The following is a 20,842-nucleotide window of genomic DNA, read 5'->3' as shown; positions in this document are numbered from 1 at the left end:
AGAAAAACATCAACTCAGGAAAGTATTGCTGAAGTAATGTTATTCACTCACGGCACGGGCAGTGCTCCATCGCGTGCGGTTTTGTCGCATATGGCGTGAAATTATTTCTAGCACTGTGAATTTAGTGATAAAATTCGATAAAATTGTAAACGAACCCCCAGTTGTGGAATGCCATAGATGTAAACAAACAAAGGCCACAAGATCATTCGTTCAGGTCGAACCGGATACACTTTATATACATTATAGCGTTTTTCTGTTTATGTGTGTGTGTTGTTCTTTTGTGTGAAACATTCTTGGTAATCGGAGTCTTTGAAATCGTTCTGGAAATCACTTCGGTAGAGGGTTAAACCTTGATCTGCGTGAGAGGGCTGTGTGGTGTAAGCGAACGTGTGCTCGTTGAAGAATACCAGTAACAGTAAGCAAATCCAAGCTAGCTATGAAAACTTAGCTGCCCGTAATCAACGCCCCAAACCGGACGACAAACATCCTGCTCTTCGCGAGAGTGGGTTGAATTTTGGCTTCACCCTCGTACGCTTGCCTTGAGCACGTAGGAATTAAACAAGAAAAAGATTCTTCGCGTTCGCCTTGGACCCCATTGTCGCTGCTGGACAAAGAACGTGGGGATGGAGGTAAGTGTCGCGTTTCTTAAGGGTCTCCCTGTCTACCCTTCCCTCTTGTGTTTTAGCATCTCTACAGAACAACGAACACAGAGTGGAGCATCCCCAGGCAATGGCAAAGGCAAGAGTGCAGGAGGAGTAAGAACGCTGAAGCGAAACTCTGTCGCCCTGGAACCTCGACGCGAATCGCAAGCGTTTGGGGAGAGGAGACAACAAAAGTTGTGTACTTTGGGTTTTAATTTTATCGCCGTTTGCTCTGGGCTTCCGTTCTGTTCGCGTTCGTTTTTGTTTCCTCCTTTTCTGTTCTTTTATGCATTTTTTATTTATTCTGTTCCTCAGAAGAGAATATCTTCCGACTCTTTCTATTCTGCTTTTGCTTTTTTTTTTGCTCTGTGTAAATCTTCATTTTAATTTTTCTCCATTTTTCTATGTTTTTAGGTTTTTTTCTCCGTGTGGTGATGGTGCACGAAAGGGCGCAGAAATAGGCGCTACATAAAAGTGGTGCGTGTTTTTCCCCCGCGTGTTCAAGCAGATCTTCTCGTAGAGGAAATTGCTATTTGACCCGTTTGCTAGAGCAGTGGGCGAGTTGGAAAGTTATGTGAGAGGTATGTTTTTTAATGTTTGTTATTTAGGAATAGTTTAAATCTAAAAATAATCATTTTTGGATATTCTATATAACATTTTCTTTCGATCCTTCAAAAACTGATCTTATGTTAATTTAACAGGTTTTATCAAACCAATGTTCAAGTGTTGAAAGAGTTTCGCGCAGTATAAGAAATCTTTCTTGTGTAGTTGTATATATATTTTCAGTTGTATGAAAGCGACAGACTTACATATACAAACCCAAATTTTATTGGAGCTCTAATCTAACGATCCTTTCCAAAAGAGATTCATGCTGCGGGCACTCGATAAAGTTCTTACCGTCCGCACTGCCGACCACTCACCATTCTGCATCCAAGGACAAGCTTTCACTTTCACTTTTCCCTTTACTTTCTTGTACTAAAAAAAATTAAAAAAACGAGTAAAAATACTCTTCATTTCCACGCTTTGACTCTGGCCGTGAGTAGCCGCGGGCTATGTGCTTCCGTCTTTTTTTTTCTTGTTTCTCCAACAAAATTCCCTTCCCTCGCCTGAGGAAGCCATATAAAGGGAACGGTATACTTTCATTTTATATGCTTGCGCCTTCTCTCTCTTGCTTTCTCTCTCTCTTTTTGCTGGCGCGGGGTTTCAGTGTCGGTGGAAGGTAAAATTGGATTGTTAGAAAACATCCCATCGCGAGCCGCCGCCGCGGTAGGCCTCCCGCTTTTACAGTGTCCTTCACGGTTACTGACCGTTCGCGTAAAGTACGCGTGGTGGGCAAACTCCTCCAGCAGAAGGGTGATTTTACGACGCCTACCAGTAGCATCGCGAACGCTTGCAGCGTTCCGAGGGAGGGGGGTGTGCGCGCGCTCACCAATGCTGTCGATTGGACATTTTGAGGCCAGTGGCACAGTGACGCAGTGTAGAATTGGTTCGAAAATGGTGACATTGGCGGTTCGTTTGGAATGCGTTGCTTAAAATAAGGGTCGGAAGTGAGAAATAATTTTAATCTAATTAAGTACAGCATGACGGCGTTTCGGGTGAGGAAAGAACATACTGAACACAAAGCATCGAAAGGGGAAGCTAGGGAAAAGGAAAATGATCAGTTTTTCTTTGCTTTTAAAATGGATTAATTTTCAAATATTTTAAGAAAGTGAATTGAACCTCGATATAATTTATCTTCAGTATTTTAAGAAGGGATTTCCTCTTCTCTAATTGATGTCAATATACAATTTCATGTACGGCTTCTTTGGAACCAATTCGCAAGGCACTTTCTTTATATTTGCTTTTATTTTTTTGAGTGCCTTATATTTCTTTTTTTTTTCTTTACGCGTTGATCTTTTAGTGGTTGTAGTAGGGTAAGCCAGTACAACCAGTACAAAGGCATCTGGTCCCAGGACAGTATAATCTTTATAGTGTCAAACAAAATTCTAAACGAAAGATGAACATTTTCAATGATTTCTGATTTGTTGCTGTGTTAAGATTCTTTGAAAGTGATACACTTTTAGGAATCATAATGTTGTTAGCACCTCCATTTGTATTGAATGAAGTAAATCACACATAGTAGGATAATATGCCAATTTATGCTCACTTCCCAATTGTTGCACACTGCGTATAAATTGTTACATTTCACCCGATTTCAATCTAATGACTGATTTCAATCAACATGAATTTCTTAGCTAAACTGCTAAGAGTTGTGTATTACAAAATAAGGTTTATTTCACCATGTGAATCACTTAACAACATGCCCGTTATGGGTTCAAGCCCCGAATAGACCGTGCCCCCATACGTAGGACTGACTATCCTGCTATGGTAACAATAAGTCAAAGAAAGCCAAGCTCACTTCACCAGTGGGTACAGGCAGGCCTTGACCGACAACGGTTGTCGGTGCCAATGAAGAAGAAGAGTCACTTAAACTGAGTATTTTGATTGAAATCAAACAAATATACCAATTTATCACGATAGAGTATTAATAAATTTGAATAAAAAAATAAACACTTTTTTTGGACCACAATTCAATTATTGGAACAAATATACTTCGATCCTATTTGATTGCACAGCCAAGTTAGTTGAAGCTTAGGCTTGAACCGTGGACAAATGTGCAATGCAACAGCGTTTCGTATTGTCCTAAACACTGTTCTGCAGAAAAATACATTTCAAGGCTCTTTCTCGTTTTTCTTTAGTGTGTTTTAATAGGAATAGTGTGTAATAATTGGTTATGGAGAAAGTGTTTAATAATTGGATATAAAGTGTGCAATCATAGAATTTTGGGTTTTTGTTATTGGATTGGATTTTTGAATAGGTTTTAAAATCAGTGTTTCTTGCTATTATTCATCAGTTTCATCTGATTGGAATAAGATGTAAAAAGTATCTTTTAAACAATGATGATGTTTACTAGACACACGTAACAAGGATTTTTTTGGTTTTATCCAACTCAAACATGAAATACGTTGGCTGTTTCCTTAAGAGTGCAACAATTGGAAAATTAACCAATTGGTAGTTATACAACATTTTACAATAAGATTTTTTTTTTATTTCAATAAGAGATACTTTGAACTCCATGAAGACCAAACTAAGACAAATTCTCCACCAAGTAGAAAATTCTCATCAATAAGTAGAAACAACTTGTTAATAATTTCCAACTGATTGATGCTAATTTCAGTAAACGAGCACCGAACGTTTACGATGCATGATCGTCACATCGTTTGTGCTGAGACCTCATTAAAAATGTTTGACGTGCTTTCTTCTAATTTCCTCCCTCCACCCCCACCACCAAAGTCATTAAATTGGCGGAACGTGGGAGACGAAAAAAAACAACGAATCATACAAATTTCCTGTTCCGGATAGCAAACATACCTCTCTGGCAAACATTCCCGACCACCGGACTGATGGAACGTGATGTGCAAATTTTTCGAAATGCGATGAGAAATTAATACACCAAAATTGTTTACTTATTTTTTTCGCCCTCCCCCCCCCCCCCTCCTTCCCCCCGCCACCTGTGTGCCTGTGTGCGTTTGATGTGCGCCCCGGCGCTATAATTGCTTAGACAAGAAACGAAACGTCCGGACGCACATCATCGTTCGGGGCCTGGGAATGTTTGTGCAAAATTTCATAAACATGCCTTCTTGAAACAAAACCGAAAAAACACACACACACTCACAATGCTCCATCTCTTTCTGACGCACCTACCTGGCGAGATAGCACGACAGTAAAGCACCACATTCATTATCTATCGCACGTTGGCGTTTGGAGTTTGGAGTGAAATTTCTTTCGACGGTTTAATGGGATGATAATTAACACCGTCCTTCACCCACCGTACCACGTCGGCAACGTCGGCTGGATGAGCTGAGCGGATAGGCGGGCAATGAATTTTATTAATTTCGAATAAATAATTTCATTTAGCCATAGGATTTGCTTGCCCTCCACCTCCGGGGGGTCCGGTGGTGAGGTGCAAATTTTGAAAACGATGATCCTTATGCAGCGTGACGCGCCAGTAATGCGGACGAATGCGGTGGTGGGGGTAAGCTGTGGGATGGAGATTTTAACGATGAATTAAACATTATCATAATTATGTCATACGGCATTGGAAGTGCCATTTGACCTCAAAGTGGACTGTCGATTGAGGTTAGGTGGTGGTTCCTGTGGCGTTAATGAGATTCAAGCCATGAAGCGTTTTCGTTCAAAATGTCATTTCTGTTTGGGATTTGACTAGGGAATAGTTTCGCAGGAAACTGAAGTGCAAAGGACTTTGAATAATATTCTTATTGGAATTTATCATTATTACTGTATATATTTAAATCTCGTTCCAATGCAGTCACTTGTTATCATTCCCGTTCACAGTCGTTGTATTCGGATGTCGTCGGGTATCGTTGGAAAGAAATGACGTAGCAGAACATAGCGCTTGACCAACATGGTAGAAGAAATTGTTGTTATTGGACAGGGCCTCTTTACCTCTGAGGTTGTATGTGGTCCTAAACTCACGATTAATCCAAACTATTGATAGAAGACTATTGTTCTAGAATTACGATTGTTGCAATGTATTGACAGAAGACTGCGTATATTGTCTGGAGTCTATACCTCTGAGGTGTCTATGCTACTATGGTGTGGTTTATGGTTCTATGGTATTGACAGAAGACTGAGTATATTGGATAGGGTCTATACCTCCGAGGTGCTTATGTCAATAGACCCACGAATTTCCCAAATTATTTTTACTTGCAATCTTACATTGAAGTCGTTCATCGAATGTTTTGGTGCTTCCAGAGCTAACTCTAAATCGGAAGACGACCTACATTAGAAGTTTACACCAAGTGGCTTGCGGAGTTGGTAATGTACAAGAAAGTTTTTGAGGCAAAAGAGATGCCCAAAATCAATAATAATAATAAAAAACGCCAGTACATAAATGGCAAAAGATTTTATCTGCTTCTCATGGTTTTTGCATAATACCGTACGGCAATATCTGCGATCGAACCTCGCAATATGTGATACAACCGCAAGCCCGGGGGTGCAAATGAAAGCCGGGATTACCGTCCGTTGCGCATCGCTTCCGATACAATTAACCTCAAGTGGCGTTAGTACCCAATTCGGATGCAAGGACATGCAAACTACCGGTCAAATCGGTCCACTTTTTTGTTGCCCACTATCGGCCCCGGAGGGCTAGCAATTCATACACAAAGCGTACGAGTATAATTCGCCACTTGATGCTTATCGTTTGCCACTGGATCGACTGACCTGAAGGGTGTCTGAAACATCTCCGGGAAGCCGGCCCTGGGAAAGCCTAGCACCGACCATCTTCCAGCGTGCATCGTTCCGGGAGATGACACAAGCAAAATAATAAAAAAAATCCTTTTGACAAACAGATGTGTTTGCATGAACTTCGTTGGCGCTAAATCACTGAATCGATTGTCATCAAATCAAAACCAAATCAAATTCAATTTTTCTCTCCTCCTTATAGGACATCATCCGCTCTTGATCCTTGTCCTCCTTGAAGTGAGTTAAACTGCGGCAAGCGGTAGAACATTACCGCTCTTTTCCTACCTCATTCTCCCCAAATTACCGACCGGGTGGTAGCATGGCACATGAGTGAGAATCCCTTTTTTCTGTTGCTTCCTTCCGGGCGAATGTGTGGTAGGATGATTTGAAAGTTTTTACCCGATAACAGAAAGGACGGTAGGCAAATCCAGACCAGAGCCTACCGTCCGAGGAAGAGGGGTTGCAGAAGAAAGCAAATCTCCTCCGGTTGCCGCAGTGTCCTTTTCATTCGGTCATTGAAATCCTTCTCGAAACGGAGGCGATTCGATTGCTTTCACACATGCACATACGTGTGTACGAGCGCGAGGCATACAATCGATCCTTGGGTCGAAGGATAATCCTCTCTGGCCGAGAGTGGGGTTTCTCCCTGCCACCATGTTCCCATGTCCAACGCCATCAAACGACAATTGATCTTTGCAACGGACATTTGTGCGAATGGAAATTGCCGGCTTGATTTTTTTTTTTGGTTGGAAATATTTTTCCCTGCTGTCCGTCGTCCTGCTGGTTAATATTTTCCTCTTTGGGTTAATATTTTCCCTTTTTTGTGGGTTTTTTTCCTGGGTTCCGGCTTCCTGTTGCGTGTTCCCCTTTTCAAACGATTGAATGTGAACCATGTGTGTGTGTGTGTGAGTGCGTGTGAGTGCAATTGTCAAAAACGTGCGAATTGCGTCCTTTTTGGACACATCACGACCAGAAGCAGCGATGTGACAGTGTCCATCCGTTTGACGATGATGACACACTGTTGTGTTGTTGGATAGTACCTTTTAACCTTTTTTGCCTATATGGAGGGCGGTCGGCGTACTCGGGTAAATTTATTCTTCTTGGAAGAAGTTAAAGCATTACTGTGAGGATATTTAGGTGAACAAACGAGAATAATGGAAGGTTGTATTTTCAGGTTGAATCGTCAATATTCTGTCGAATTTTATTTGAAATTAAAAAAGGTCATTTTATGTTCGGGGCTATAAAAAAGCAAGTCTTTCAAGTAGTGTTATACAGCACAAATCAAAGAAAATACGGAAAAGCTTGTCAAAACAAAACGTATTATTCAAATTTATAGCAACACTTCTTTGATTTTGATACTCTAATTTCAAATCTCTATGCTTTCAAAGCTGTAACTTACTTTTAAATTAATCAGCTAACTGTTTCAGCGTTTTTGGAATATAAAAAAGCAAATTTTAAGTTTAATAATGGGATGGAAATGTGAAGCTATGCTACTTTTACGGTTTAATGCACCGAGGTGCATGCATAAACATGTAATAAAATGTTTAATAGAATTTTAGATAAGCCATTAAATACATGTTTTTTAATCTTTTCTCCGACTTCAGTTTTCGACAGAAAGATTCACCATTAACGAAACCAAAAAAGCATGCACTCAAAAACAACATCTCTCATGATACAAAAACAACACAAAAAAAACACTCCTTCCCAAGCAGAGTGCTATTAAGCGGCGCCGGAAAACAACATAATTAATGAGTGTAATTTAATAAGTGTACGGTAAAATAAAAACAAAGTGACCAAAGTATGAAGGCAAGTGATAGAGAAAAAATCGCAAAGCCAAAATCTTTCCTTCAGGGCGCGTGGCGTAATACGCGCGCCAGCCATGTTACCGTAAACGGATATTGGGCTATCTATAAAAATGCAAACAATTTCCCCCACTCCCCCCCCCCCCCCCCCAACCCAGTCCAAGACAGGGCAGGTCCAAGTGCCCGGCTTGGACCGCTCGGTGCCGAAAAATCACTCCCAAAATCTGCTCGCCCTGCAAAAAAAAAAACAAAATGTGTCGAGTGTGTTTGTGCAAGGTGCGTTTGTGCGGTAATTTGAGAAATTTAACGATATTAATTGTTGCTTTTTAACGTGCGCGCCCGTTCCCATCAAACCGTCCACTGCCGCCGTTGATGGGCTTCTCAGCAGCCGTGAATATTGAAGTGGAGCAGTCATTCGCTTAAATGGTCCCATTTTCGGTCGGTTTTTGTTTCACTTTTTTTGTTCGCGTGCGTCGCAACGCGCCCCACGGTACAGGACACACACACAGGATATACTCATTCACTCTAGATCAAACATCTTCGAAAGTGCCGTTTGCCGCGCTTTGTCAAGGATAATCGCCTACGGGAATGGGACGGGAGCCCCGGCGCACAGGTCGGTCCTAATCGTTTGGTGCGGTGTACGGCCACCGGTAAAAAGGTATCAAATGGACCGTCAATGGAATGGTGGAACCATTCGGGGGCTACCAGAGAGTGTACAGGTGAGCAGGAGCGACGCGGAAGAGAGTGGTGTAGGATATTTTAATGAAAATTTAAATTTTAATATCTCTTCACTAGCACACCGGGAAGGCTCAGCCAAGGATTTGAGTGCAGAGAAAATTTGCTTTTTATCATTCACTTCCTCCCATTTGGGCATACACACACACAGCTTAAAATGCCATTTAAATGGCTAAACAAAAGTGTGTGGGTCGTTTTGCGAGTGCGAGCGAATTTATTATAATTCTTCCTCCGCCAACGGGGGCGTCCAAGTAAACACTAGCGGGAGCACTCGTGTCCGTTTTTATCTGGCCATTTTTGTTGTGGTGGCCCATTTTAAAGGCGCGAGGAGGGGGAGAAACCTGTCAGCAAGTTGGGTTTGGCAACAATGGTAATTTCTGTCCACCGCGATAAGTGCTCGTTACTGATGGGCTGGCCATCGAACACGCATCAATTGAATGCGGTCTAATGAACTTCATCTGAAGGGACCGAACGGTGCTGCTGCGTATGCCCAACCGAAGGTGACGTGAGTTGCTGACAGGTTTGTGCGGTTCACAGGACAGCTAGAACAATGGTGTGTCATTTGTGTGTGTGTGTGTGTGCAGTCGATAAAAAGTTTGACAGCTTTGAACAGCCCGTCCCTGCTGTGTCCACCTTTTTACCCCTGCAAGAAGGCAATCAAATCGCATCAAATTGGCACAAACAAATGAAAAATCAAGAAATTAATATTGTTTTGGTAATTTTTTGGGTTCTTTTGTTTGTTCCTTTGAGCCCCAGATGAAACTGTGTTTTATCGGTCACCTTTCACTTCTTAATGAGCTTTTGAGTCTGTCCTGTTGACAGATCAATGCTAACTAGATTTGAACCAGAAATATGGAAAAATAGGGACCGAATCCAATAGATTTATGAGGAGAAGCAGGGTTCCAGTAAACATATTGTTTCTGCTTGTGTTAATGAGCGAATACATGATGGTGACATTTATTTTAAATTAATTAAAAAGCTACTGATTTTTTTAAATAAAAAAAAAACACATTGGAGTCCGTAGAGTGCGAAAAATACCGAAATGATTGCAGATCAAAACCGCAATATTAGCTCAATTTGGCAAACTCAACGCAATCGACAAACAGCGTTCACCCCAAATCGCTCATACGGGCCACTTTCACGCGGAGTATATCTGACCCAGAGCCCACGTCAACGCTCGGCTAGGGGTTTCACGTTGGTCCTTTTCGACGAGTGCGTTTGCATTCCCCCTTCCTAATGCTCGTCGTGTCGTTTGAAACGCCCGAAAAGTATGCATATAAAGAGGGCGTCAATTCTGACTTATTGACAGCATCATCAAACCGAGACCGAGTTGTATGTGCGATGTGTGCTCTGTGCCGTGCCATATGAGGAAAGCGGAAGGGCGGGATTTTCTCGCGAGTGCTTACCGCTGTCACCGTCGATATGGGTCCGTCCGGTTTCGAACGGTTCCCAGCGGACTTGGTGAGCAACAGCCAGCGAAAGTAGAGAAGCTGCTGTGGACCCTTGAAGTTGTTGGACGAGAAGGATTCCGTCGTTTTCGATGGTTGTCATTCCGGTTAGCAATAACGGACTAATGCTGTTTCACTTGCCTAACGGCTAGCAGACGATTCCTCGGGGGAAATCATCGCTGTACTCGAAGGCCATTGAAAGTAAGTCTTTCGCTTGCTTTCTCCGAGAAAAAGGGAAAGGTGTTACGCTACACGCGCTTGTATCACACATTTGGGCGCGTTTTTCATACCGATAAGCACACTGAATCGCGATTTTTTGACGATAGATAGGTTGGCAACTTGTGGTGACATTGAAGCGCAAATACCACATGTGCGATGTCTTTCAAAGTGTGTCCTATTCCTGCATCGTTGTTTTGCGTAGTACACAAGACTGTGTTTCAAAGAGAGAAACTGGATAATGGTGGTTAGTGGATGGTTGGTGTTTATTGTTGAAGGTTATGAGGTTTAGGAATTTTTCGATCGGATACGAACGGTGCGGTATGATAATTTGCTGATGCAATGTTGCTCCTTGGAGAGCTCCCCAGGACCAGGTATGAAATAAATCCGACATTCGTGTACCAACACTGAACGCTGCAAACGAGCCGGTATATGTGCTGGCGCGTATCGTAAAATATTTAAATGGCTAGTATAAAAGTTGCTCAATTGGTGGCGGAGTTATGAACTGTTTGATTTTACATCAACCGACGAAGCGAGCGTGGTGTACGTGTGGTGGATTTTATACGGTATGAAAATTGTGCTTAGGTAAGGTGAGATCTGCCATGAAGCTGGTTTTGGACGGATGGACGCGTATGGGTATGGTTTTCATGACCAAAACAGACAGTTGTAAAGTGACCCCGAAATGGAGACATAAAAACGACGTGTAAGGTTGAAGAGGTGGCAACGTCCCGATAAGAGCGACTCAGATCAAATGATGCTTAGTGGCATCATGCAATTGCCTGGTTTTGGTATGTGTGAAGACGACAAAAGCTTCGATATACGTTCTAGCACGATAGTGTAAGCCATTTGTAGCAAGAATGGACCCATAAATGAGTGTTTGATGGTTTATTACACAATTTATTTTGTTGTTTTGTGCTAAATATCCCAACCCATTTGATGTATTTATAACAGAATGAACCTGTGAAGGTTTCAAATGATATCTACACTGAATCTTAAGCATCTATATCACTGAACATTATTGCTCAATGTATGGGGTTTGAATAAAAAACGCGGCGGTATTGAAAACGCCTAAAAGTATGCAATATAATTATTGTTTTTCTTATTTGTACTTGTAATTTAAACTTGTATTTTGCTGGTCAATGTATGCATCGTTCCAAACTGAAAAGAATCGTCTAAATCGTTAAAAACTGAATAGAAAAACGAATTAAATTATATTGACTTATTGAGTTATCTAAAAAGGAATTACAACAGTGTGTGTTTGTATACAGTGGAAATTGATAATGTAATAGGACGGATAAAGATATTTTTCTTTTTTTTCATAACTTTTAAATCTACAGGTGACACCCGAGATATGAATGTATTTGGGATTTAAAATTAAAATAACTAAAACATATTCGCCAATTTAATAATTTTATTATAAGTCTTTTAGACCAGGTATGTCAAAATGGCGGCCCGCGGGCCGCATGCGGCCCACGTGGACAATCAATGCGGCCCGCGAGAATATTTTGAGAAGTGCTGTAAGAACTGCAAACCAAAAATCTCTTCTTACTATTTGTTGGAGTGTATTCAATTTTCCAGAGAAGAACAATCATTGTGTCGCTATATTTTTCTAAATTAACATTAATGTTCCCATATCGTCTAACAAACTTATTCTACACGTATGTACAGAACAACCGAGACCACGAATCTGCGTCGGATAAAATTATCGTAATTTAACAAAATTATTCATAAACAACGGGTTCTTGTTATAAGAAATGAATATACCACCAGAACATTTGGGACTTGGAAATTAGCGAAAACTAATGTTTAAACACGATTTATTACAATTTTTCTCTTGAACTGTCAAAAAAATGCAGGCAAATTTTTCCAGAAACGATTCCAGATTTGAAGCGAGGAGTATAAAAAGTCAATTTGTTTAACAATAATGAGTTTACAGTATTTTATATAAATATTGAGGTATATTTTTTATTCTCAACTTTGCGGCCCGCGAATCACTGAAAATCTGTACTTGCGGCCCTCTGATGAAATGAGTTTGACACAGCTGTTTTAGACGATATAAATATTCAAGTTTGGATAGCTGGAAAATCTTCTTAAATGAGATTAAAGAAGATAATTTAAACAAAAATCCCTTAATTTCTTCTAAATGATAGCTTTAAACGGTCAAAATCAATAACGCCGTATCTGCAAATCATCGTAACTCGAGGGTCTCCTGTAATCAATATTGTCTCTTCGCCTAAATGTATGCAATTGAGTAGCAATTGTGGATTTTTTATGAATATTTGTTACAGTTTTTCACTAAATACTCATACAAAAATGTATCTTTAAAGTAGAAACAGCTCATACAACGCTTCTGCCCTTACGAATATACACCAACTATTATGGTTTCGGTTTATGATTGAAATATGATAAGGCACAACGACACACCGACACCCACTCATCCTGCCAAAGTACGGCCGAAGTAATACGAACGGAAGCTCGACTCAACCTTTCCCATAAGAACGAATGCCACGTGTTGTGGTGCTCTCTCTCCTCCCCAGAAAACCCCTTTCGCGCATAATAAGATCGTTTCGGTGTTTTAAGCGATCTTTCAAAAATTTATTTGCATCTCATCTAGGGCATAAAGGATACAGGACTTCGACCCTACCCTCCCTTCTGGCACAGAGTTAACCATACACACTCACACAAAAACAGAAATGAAACGACCGAACCGGGATAGAAAGTAAAAATGAAATGAAAACACACCGCGCACCGCACGGCGACGAAGGGGTGCCAGTAATGGGAACGTAATAGCAAAATGCGGGGCAATTCGCGAGGCAATGAAGCGCACGACGGCACATGGCCAAAGGCAGCTGGTGCTAGGCTCGGGAATAGAGCAACTCACAAAGCAGAAAAAAATGAGGGGGTTACATTATGCAAATTTTTTTTATACCCTCATCCTTCAGCAACGGTTCACCCCCTTGGCTCTCGGTACGGCTCGGTACTGCGGGGATAGACGGCTTCTCTAGGTGTGAGTGGTGTCTCTATGTGCGACGCGTTTTTTTTTCCTTTCATTCATTTGCCAACCGTAGTAGCCAGTTTTTTTTCCCTCCGCAGAGTTAAGTGTAGGCGCTGACGATCCATATCGGGCCCTGTTAAGCGTGTCACGCGAGATGACGGTCGATTCCGTGGTGTCTCATGCTGTGTGTGTGTGTGTGTGTGTGTTTGTGTTCTTTTCCACTCTCTCGTCAGTTTGTCTCTGCACAGTTTGTTCCACCGTGAGGCATTAACCCCTTGTAATTGTCTGACGGACGGGGTGTAGAGGCGCCCGATGTGTAATGTAATTTTTGGTGCGCCTAGGATTTATTGCATGCTTTGTGATTTTTCACCCAAGTAGATAGCGCACATCACGCTAGCGGGGTTTTGCATGCCGGGGCAGGTTTTTACTGTCGATGAGCGCACGGTCCAGGGTCCCCTTTCCCCGCGAGTGTTTGGGGTAAAAATGTTCATTTCACTTTCGAGCTGTTTTATGGCGTCTTTTTGGCGGAAGAGTTCTTGTTTTTTTCCCCCTTGTATTTTCCATCGCTTATTCGCGTGATGGTACATTTTTCTTAACAAAATTTTAATTTACACTCGCACATCCTTTACGCACGCTTTTTAAAGGAAATTATTGCCAAGAAAGGGAGAAAAGTTAAAGAGGACAAAGAACGCAACACTGGCAGCATCACTGGTGCGTTCGGAGCGGTTGAAGTCTAGTGTGAGTAAGAACCTTCGAGCCAGATCCCGTGGAGAGAAAAATAAATTAACAAAATCTTTCCATTCCACCGTTCAAAAGCCAAAATTTGCCTGCAAAACACAATCATCATAAGACAAACAGACGAAGGAAAAAAAAAAGGAAAACAAGGAGATGAAATATGGTTGGTTTTAAAGAAATTACAACCGAACGGCATTTGGACGGTGGCGTACCGATTTGTTATGCACTTCTGTAATGTAGCACCTTAATTTGAAGGATTAGTGTACTATATCTTTCTCTTCTTCATCCTCTCTTTCTGTGCTTCGTTGTTTGTAGGGTAAAATGCTTTCGCTTTTTTTTTGTTTTTGTAAATTGGCACACAAAAACTAGGGAGGAAATAAATTAGTGAGCTGATGGATCACCGTGCCACCGGAGGACGGGCATGACTAAAGAGTGGCTTTAATGAGTGGCGGATGGAATGAATATTTTATTATTAATTTTAAATAATTGATGTACACTTTTGTTTGCTGGTTCGCCAAACTAGCAATGAGCAAGGAAGTTATTGGTTGAATGAATTGTTCCCTTCGATCGGTTTTAGGAAGAGAAAAAGCGCCTAAAGGTATGCAACCATATGCTTTGCAGGTTTTTGTTATGATTTATTTTTGATTATTTTGCCTTTTTTATCTTTACTTCTTTAGAATTGGAAGTATTGGTAATTGTATTCTTCAAGCATTCATTTATTTAAATTATTTTTATTAGATATCTTGGAATCGATTAGCAAAATCGGTTAGATCTATAAAATTGAAATAAAATTTAGGTAAGAATAGATTTACGTGATTCCATTTTGTTGAAGCAATCTTACTTCCTCATTAATTAAAACAGCCATTTTCTTACACTCACTAAATAGACCGTACTGCGCTTGACCAACGAACCCTTTCAAAAAGGGTTAAATAAGCAAAAAAAAATCCAGAATAACCCTTTTTCTTGCAAACGATGAGCACCTATAGGAACGCTTGAAAAATGATCACACAAAAAAACTGGCCATCAAACATGGCCTCGCCCAGCTCTTTCATTAATTGGTCGAATGTAGAAACAAAACGAGAGAAAGAGACTGAAAACCGTTGCGTCAAAACGGTGGCCAGAAACCAGTTTAACCCGTTCACTTGGGTGGTTGAAAAACGAAAGGATTAACACACCAATACACATGACGGGCTCGTGCATGTTACCCTCTTTATTCCCTATTCTCTGTGCTACACGCCAACAAATACGCGGAAGGGGTGATGCGTGCGTATGCAAATGAGGAGATTCAACCCCAGCTGTGCTGCGCGCCGCTGTGTGTTGGTGTGTGCGTGTTTTTACTTTACATTTTATATTCGTTGGCAAAGTACGGTACGGTGTACCCCCTCACACGGTGTTTTTACTTTAATCAGAAGCGAGCGACATTAACGCAACCCTCGGCCCGGCTGCTGCTGCTGCTGGTGGGCTTCCTTGGAGCGTGGAGAGCGCATGTCCGCCTACCAGGATTCGGTGAGAGTGCGGTGGGAGCAGTGGCCTGGAGTTTTACTTTTTTCGTTTAAGTTTCCGCTTTTCTTTTGCCCATTAAAAATCCCCCTCGCTGTGGGAGGTGTGGTGGGGTGATGAGGAGCAGCGGGAAAGAAGCGCGCATTAGAAGATGGGTTAAGACGTGGAAAGCGAAAGGATAGGACAGCAGCAGCAGTAACAGTACAACGAACGAGGGTGGTTGCCTTCCGCGAAAGGAGTGCGCGAAAGAGCAAGAGGCTCGTTCGTTATTTCATTTCTCTTTTTGCCCTGTGCGGTCCGTGTTTTTCATTTTGCGTTGTTAAATACGCAAGATTCTCATTAATGGGTTGTGTGCGGTGGTGGTGGTGGTGATGGTCGTGGTACCCTGGCGCGCACATTCCCCCAGCGTAATCGATTTTTATTTTCGGCCTTGTTTGAGAGGCTTCCTTTGCGCGTAGCCTGTGCTTTGCGTGTAGCCTACCTTGCAGGCGCTGGAAGCTGGCTCCCGCCGCCCGAAACGATCCACAAAAACCGCACGAAAGCTGACCACCACCATCTTCACCAGCTTTCCAGCACGGCTACACTGGGAAAGGTGGGCTTTGCTGGCGTTTATTTAGATTTTGAAGCCTTCTTTTCACCCCCTGTTTTGCTTTCCCCACCCTTTGCTTTATGTACAAATGCACGCACACTCTTGTGCGTGTGTTGTACTCCCTTCGCTCCGAGGTATCCCCATCGGTGGGAAGATGGCTTTCTATTTGCTTTCTCTTGCCAAGTCTTCACCTCTTCACCACATCCTCCCTGTTCGTGTTTTAGTAAATGGGCTCGCTTCGCTTATCTCACGAAACGGGGGTTTGGCAGTCGTTTTGTTTGTTGTTTCCAAAGCGAATTCTCGGAAATAACCCGAAAACGGAGCAAAAATTTCCCGCGCTCTGGCGGCTAGCTGTTTGCTGGGAGTCTCGAGGCCGTTTTTCGGCCGACCAAGATTACTTCCGTCCGTTCGATCGTAAATGAGTTGAGCAGGGGTTGTATGCAAAATTTCCCTCCCGGGGTCCAACAGAAGACACACCGGCGGGGTTTCAAATGAAAAGTTTGATGGAACTAGCTGGGGGGGGGGGGGGGGGGGGGAAAGAAGCTATGCTGAACCGGCTGTGCTGAAGAAAATGCGTAGCGGTGCGTAGCGATTCCATTAGTGAAGCCCACCCCTTTTTTGTTGTTCGTTGCTGCCGCTGCCCACCGATTGTACATAAAATTTTACTTTCTTTTCGATGGCTTAAAATCCGTTGAGGGGACGTGGGAGGGGACAGGGGAGCAGCTGTGTTGTTGGTGGGTTAGAAAAAGGAGAAAGGAAAGAGAATTCGCGGATTCGCTAAGGGTTGTAGCTCTAAACTGAAGCCATTAGAAATGAACGCTCGGTCAGTGCGACAAGGGATTGGGCAAGACGATCTATCCACCGAGAGCACGATGCAGGTCAGAAAAATCAACAAATATTTGTTATAATTATTCCAGTTTGATACTTTAAGGATCTGTTTGTTCGCTAAAGCTTTTTGAAGTAATGCTAAGTGATGCTAAGTAAAGCTTTACATTGTACCTGTAACCTTATTGCAAAGTTTCCAAGAATCACTCAACCAATTTCCATAATTTCCTTCTTTGTTTTCGTTACCTGTTCTGTTACATTATTTTTTCATTCTCATTATTGGATTGTGTTTTGTCACTTGGTAGTTATATTTATTATATTTTCATTTTACATAACTCTTAAAACCTTTTTTTTATTTTACCATTATCACACTAATATGTAAACTTTGCTTTCATATCAGATATAATAACCGTTACCACATTTTACAGTACATGTAATACGATTTTGTTTTGTTTTAGTTATATTTGTTTCTTTTTATATAAATTATCAGTTCCTGATGTTATTTTAAGCTCTTCATTTTTGTGTTACCCTGTTTAAACTATTATTTTAATTTAGCTTTCATAGCAGATTTTTTAGTCGTTACCGCATTTTACAATACATTGCATAAGATTTTGTTTTATTTTACTTATATTTGTTACTCCTTTTTGTATATATTTTTTATCTTGTTTAAAAATCTAAAATCACTCCTCTGCTCCGCTGTAAACCAAATTACTACCCCTTGCCACCCTTTGCGTTACCAATCCCATCCTCCCTTACACGCCCTCCATTAAAACCATTCTCCTGTTCTTCGCAAGATGCTGTTGTTCTTTCCGCTTATTTCCTTTCACAATCAGCCAAAAAGAGCCCACTGGCCACCCCAACCACCGGGCCCGGGCGCTCGCAATTCTTTTTCTTCGCCTTCCTTTTCTTTCAGTTGCCTTCCCGACAAGATGACGCTCATTTCCCCGCTCATTGCTTTATGTTTCTCTTACCGATTCGTTCGTTTTAAGCATCTCCCCAATCCCTTCCTTGCTTCATTCTCGCGAGTGTGGGTGTTTTTCCCTTTCTTGTTGCTTTTCACCTTTTCATTACAGGGCCGGGGGAGGGGGAAGCGAAAGGGAAAGTCTTCTTCCTTCCATCACCGCTTCCTTCCCCGCCTGCGATTTAGATCGCAAGAAGCGGAAAAGCTTGTCGTAAGGAAAATCGTTTCCCGAACTGTCGTACATAGGCGCGCAATACTTTCTCTAAGCCCTTGGGTCCTTCGGGCCCGTTGTTGGCGAGGGGGGGCGGTTTCTTTGTAAATTTTTCGTCCATCGTCATCCTTCCCTGCCTGCCGCGGCGACGCTGGTGGACGACGCTAAATTTTAAAGATAGCGCACCCTTCCTCAGCCCTTCTCTGCTGGCAGGGATGGGAAAAAGAAGCAACATTTTGTGTAGGGTACAACGGTACACGGGAAGCCTTCTGGCCTTTCCTGGGCCGTGATCTTAAATCTATCGGTTGGTTCGTGTTTTTTGTTGTTGTTGCTTTTCTAAACGGTCGCACAATATCGCGTTCGTATTCAAATGTCGGACATCAAGCGTAGAAACGGTACACATCCTGCGGGTCAGTTCATTTTCTTCGCTCGCTGTGCTGCGCGGCGGCCTACCTTTATCTTATTTTTTTTTTAATTTGAACTCAAAAATTGGTTTCATCACCCAAGCGTAACTGAGATTGTTCCAGAGCAGAGGGAAGGTATTTTAAATTTAGCAGAAGTTGTAAAGCCGAAGAACGAAGGGAGTAGATGGTTTAGGAAGAATATACACATTTCTTATCAATGCCGCATTTTATCAGTAAACCGTTATCAAGCACGGCTCCGATAATGATTGCTTCTTATATGAGAATTTTAAACCAATTTGACGCTTGCCCAATCAGAAATCCTGAAGGTTGATGCTAGCAAAATTCGCAATCGTGCCATACGGTTAGCCTACCTTCCAGGCGCAAATACAATTCCATACGCTCTCTCGTTCGCTGGCCACTTAAAACCGAAGGCTCGTTTTAAACTTCGCACATGAAGTCTCCCTACACCAATGGGGGGGGGACTCTCTGTATTGCAGTCACGTCATTAGACTAGCCTGAAGGGGGCATTTTTGTTCTCACATACCACGTTTCGGTGTCGGTTGCTTTCCGAAGCGGTCAAAATGTGCACACACACACACCTACGTTAGCGCACGTCCCCTGCAGGTCGGGAGGAGGTGCGTGCTGTTTTTAAAAATTTAATGACACCCCGTAACACACCGGGAGCCGGGTGGGAGATGGAGGCATACATAAAAACACAGTACAACGCACTGAGCAACCTCCAGCACCCGCCTCCCGCTGCTGGAGCGTGTGTTTTCTAAAATGGATGGAAAATGAGCCAAATGTGACAAAGTGTTAGCGAGCACGGAATTACCAATGAGTGGCGCTTGTCGGCTGCGTACCATTTTACGCGTGTCTCGTTTTACGGGGTAACTTTTAAGGGATGGAATGGGAGACATGCCGGACCAAAAAACAAAAAAAAAAAAAAAACCGAACATGAGAACACGCGAAAAATAATGCCTCCATCTTTGGCGTGAAGTCAACTTTATTATTACATTAGTGGTGCGGTACATACAGACACACAGGGATGTACCGCTGCTAGGTGTACCGGTAGAACGGGCGCGCACTTCCGTGCCAGATTCGTAGTAGTAAATATTTTATGATCTCCTGTGTTTCTTGTTCGGTGTTTCTGGCTCACAGCAGAAAACACGATTTTGGGCTTTGGCCGCGACCGCCACCTTTCGAGAGGGGGTGCGTGTGTGTGTGTGTGTGTGTGTGTGTGTGTGTGTGTGTGTGTGTGTGTGGCGTTGAAACGATGCAACCGCATTCCCTCGGTGTACACTGCTCCATTGTCGCAATCAGTGTCGCATGAAGCGAAAGTGTCGTCGGATAAGCGCAGGCAGGCAGACGGAGGGAATCCTTGCACCCATGCGCACGTACCTCTAGCCGGAAACAGTTTTTGAAACCTTCTACGAGATGCGGTGGTCGATGGAAGGAAGGGCGACGACGGTGTGCCATCGATAAGACACGGAGAGGGACGCTACAAATTTTTCACATTTGTATGCTAATAAACCAACAGTGTTTTTCAGTGCTATGACTTAATAGATGAAAGCACAGAAAAGCGAAAACGAAACAGTAGGATATGTACCTCCTTTGAGCGTGTGTGTGTGTGTGTCGGTGTGAGAGAGTGACGTTTGACACAGAAACAACAACACAAAAAAACGATAAAAAAGAAAGAAACATTAACACAAATCCACCAACGGAAACGAAACCGATCCACCACGTGTGCTCGACCGGTTGCATACGATTCAGGCGCAGACGAGCGTGGGGCTTGCGTCGTCGGTTCGATTTCGGTGCGAAGCGCGAGGCAAAAGTGAAAGTTTTTATTGCTTCCCCCTCCGCACACTGTGCATTGTGCTCGGATTTGTATAACTCGGGAAAGGATGCATTTGAAAAAGTGGTGGAAAGTGTGGTAAATTTTATTCGCTTCCTCTCAGAAAAACTTTTCTTTTGACAGACACACATACACACGGATTTTTGTCACTCCATCTTCGCGGGTTTTATGATGTTTGTTGGGACGGATTTGAAAGTGTGCCGGAAAAAAGAAAGGGAAATGATGGGCGTATTGTTTCGCACCTTTGTGTCACCTTTTTCGCTAATGTTTTTGACTGGTACGTGATGCTTAATGGAGGAATGTGGTACACCTTCACGGTCGCGGAGTGATGGTTTATTAGCGTTAGTATATCTCTTGATGCGTTTTGATACATTTGACATTGCTTTGGTTGTGTGTGTGCGTGTGCAGTGGGTGAAATAAATATGAGCGCATATTTATGTTTCATGCACTGATAAGCAATCTCAACTGTAAACACCAGTTCTGCCTTTTCGTTAGATTTTGAAAGTTACATAAAGTCCTGTCCTTTTAGAATCTGGTCACATAGCACAGACTGTAGAACAAGCAAATTTCAATATAGAAAATATAGAAAAATGATGTTGGCATCCAATGTAAGGAATTTCATTG

At 42.4% G+C, this 20,842-nt stretch overlaps 1 long non-coding RNA gene across 1 annotated transcript in view; it reads left to right on the top strand.

Moving 5' to 3' along the window:
* Positions 1–8: 8 nt before the first annotated feature.
* The window catches only part of LOC133393708 (uncharacterized), a 128,307-nt gene continuing 107,473 nt past the window's right edge, over positions 9–20,842 (top strand). The window contains exons 1-2 of the long non-coding RNA XR_009766338.1: positions 9–629; positions 1,056–1,222. This is a non-coding gene — a long non-coding RNA (uncharacterized LOC133393708). The remainder of the gene's footprint in view (positions 630–1,055; positions 1,223–20,842) is intronic.

Source organism: Anopheles gambiae, chromosome 3 (genome assembly GCF_943734735.2).
Source record: "Anopheles gambiae chromosome 3, idAnoGambNW_F1_1, whole genome shotgun sequence".
Taxonomy (NCBI): Eukaryota; Metazoa; Arthropoda; class Insecta; order Diptera; family Culicidae; genus Anopheles; species Anopheles gambiae.
This window is presented reverse-complemented; position numbering and strand designations above follow the sequence as displayed.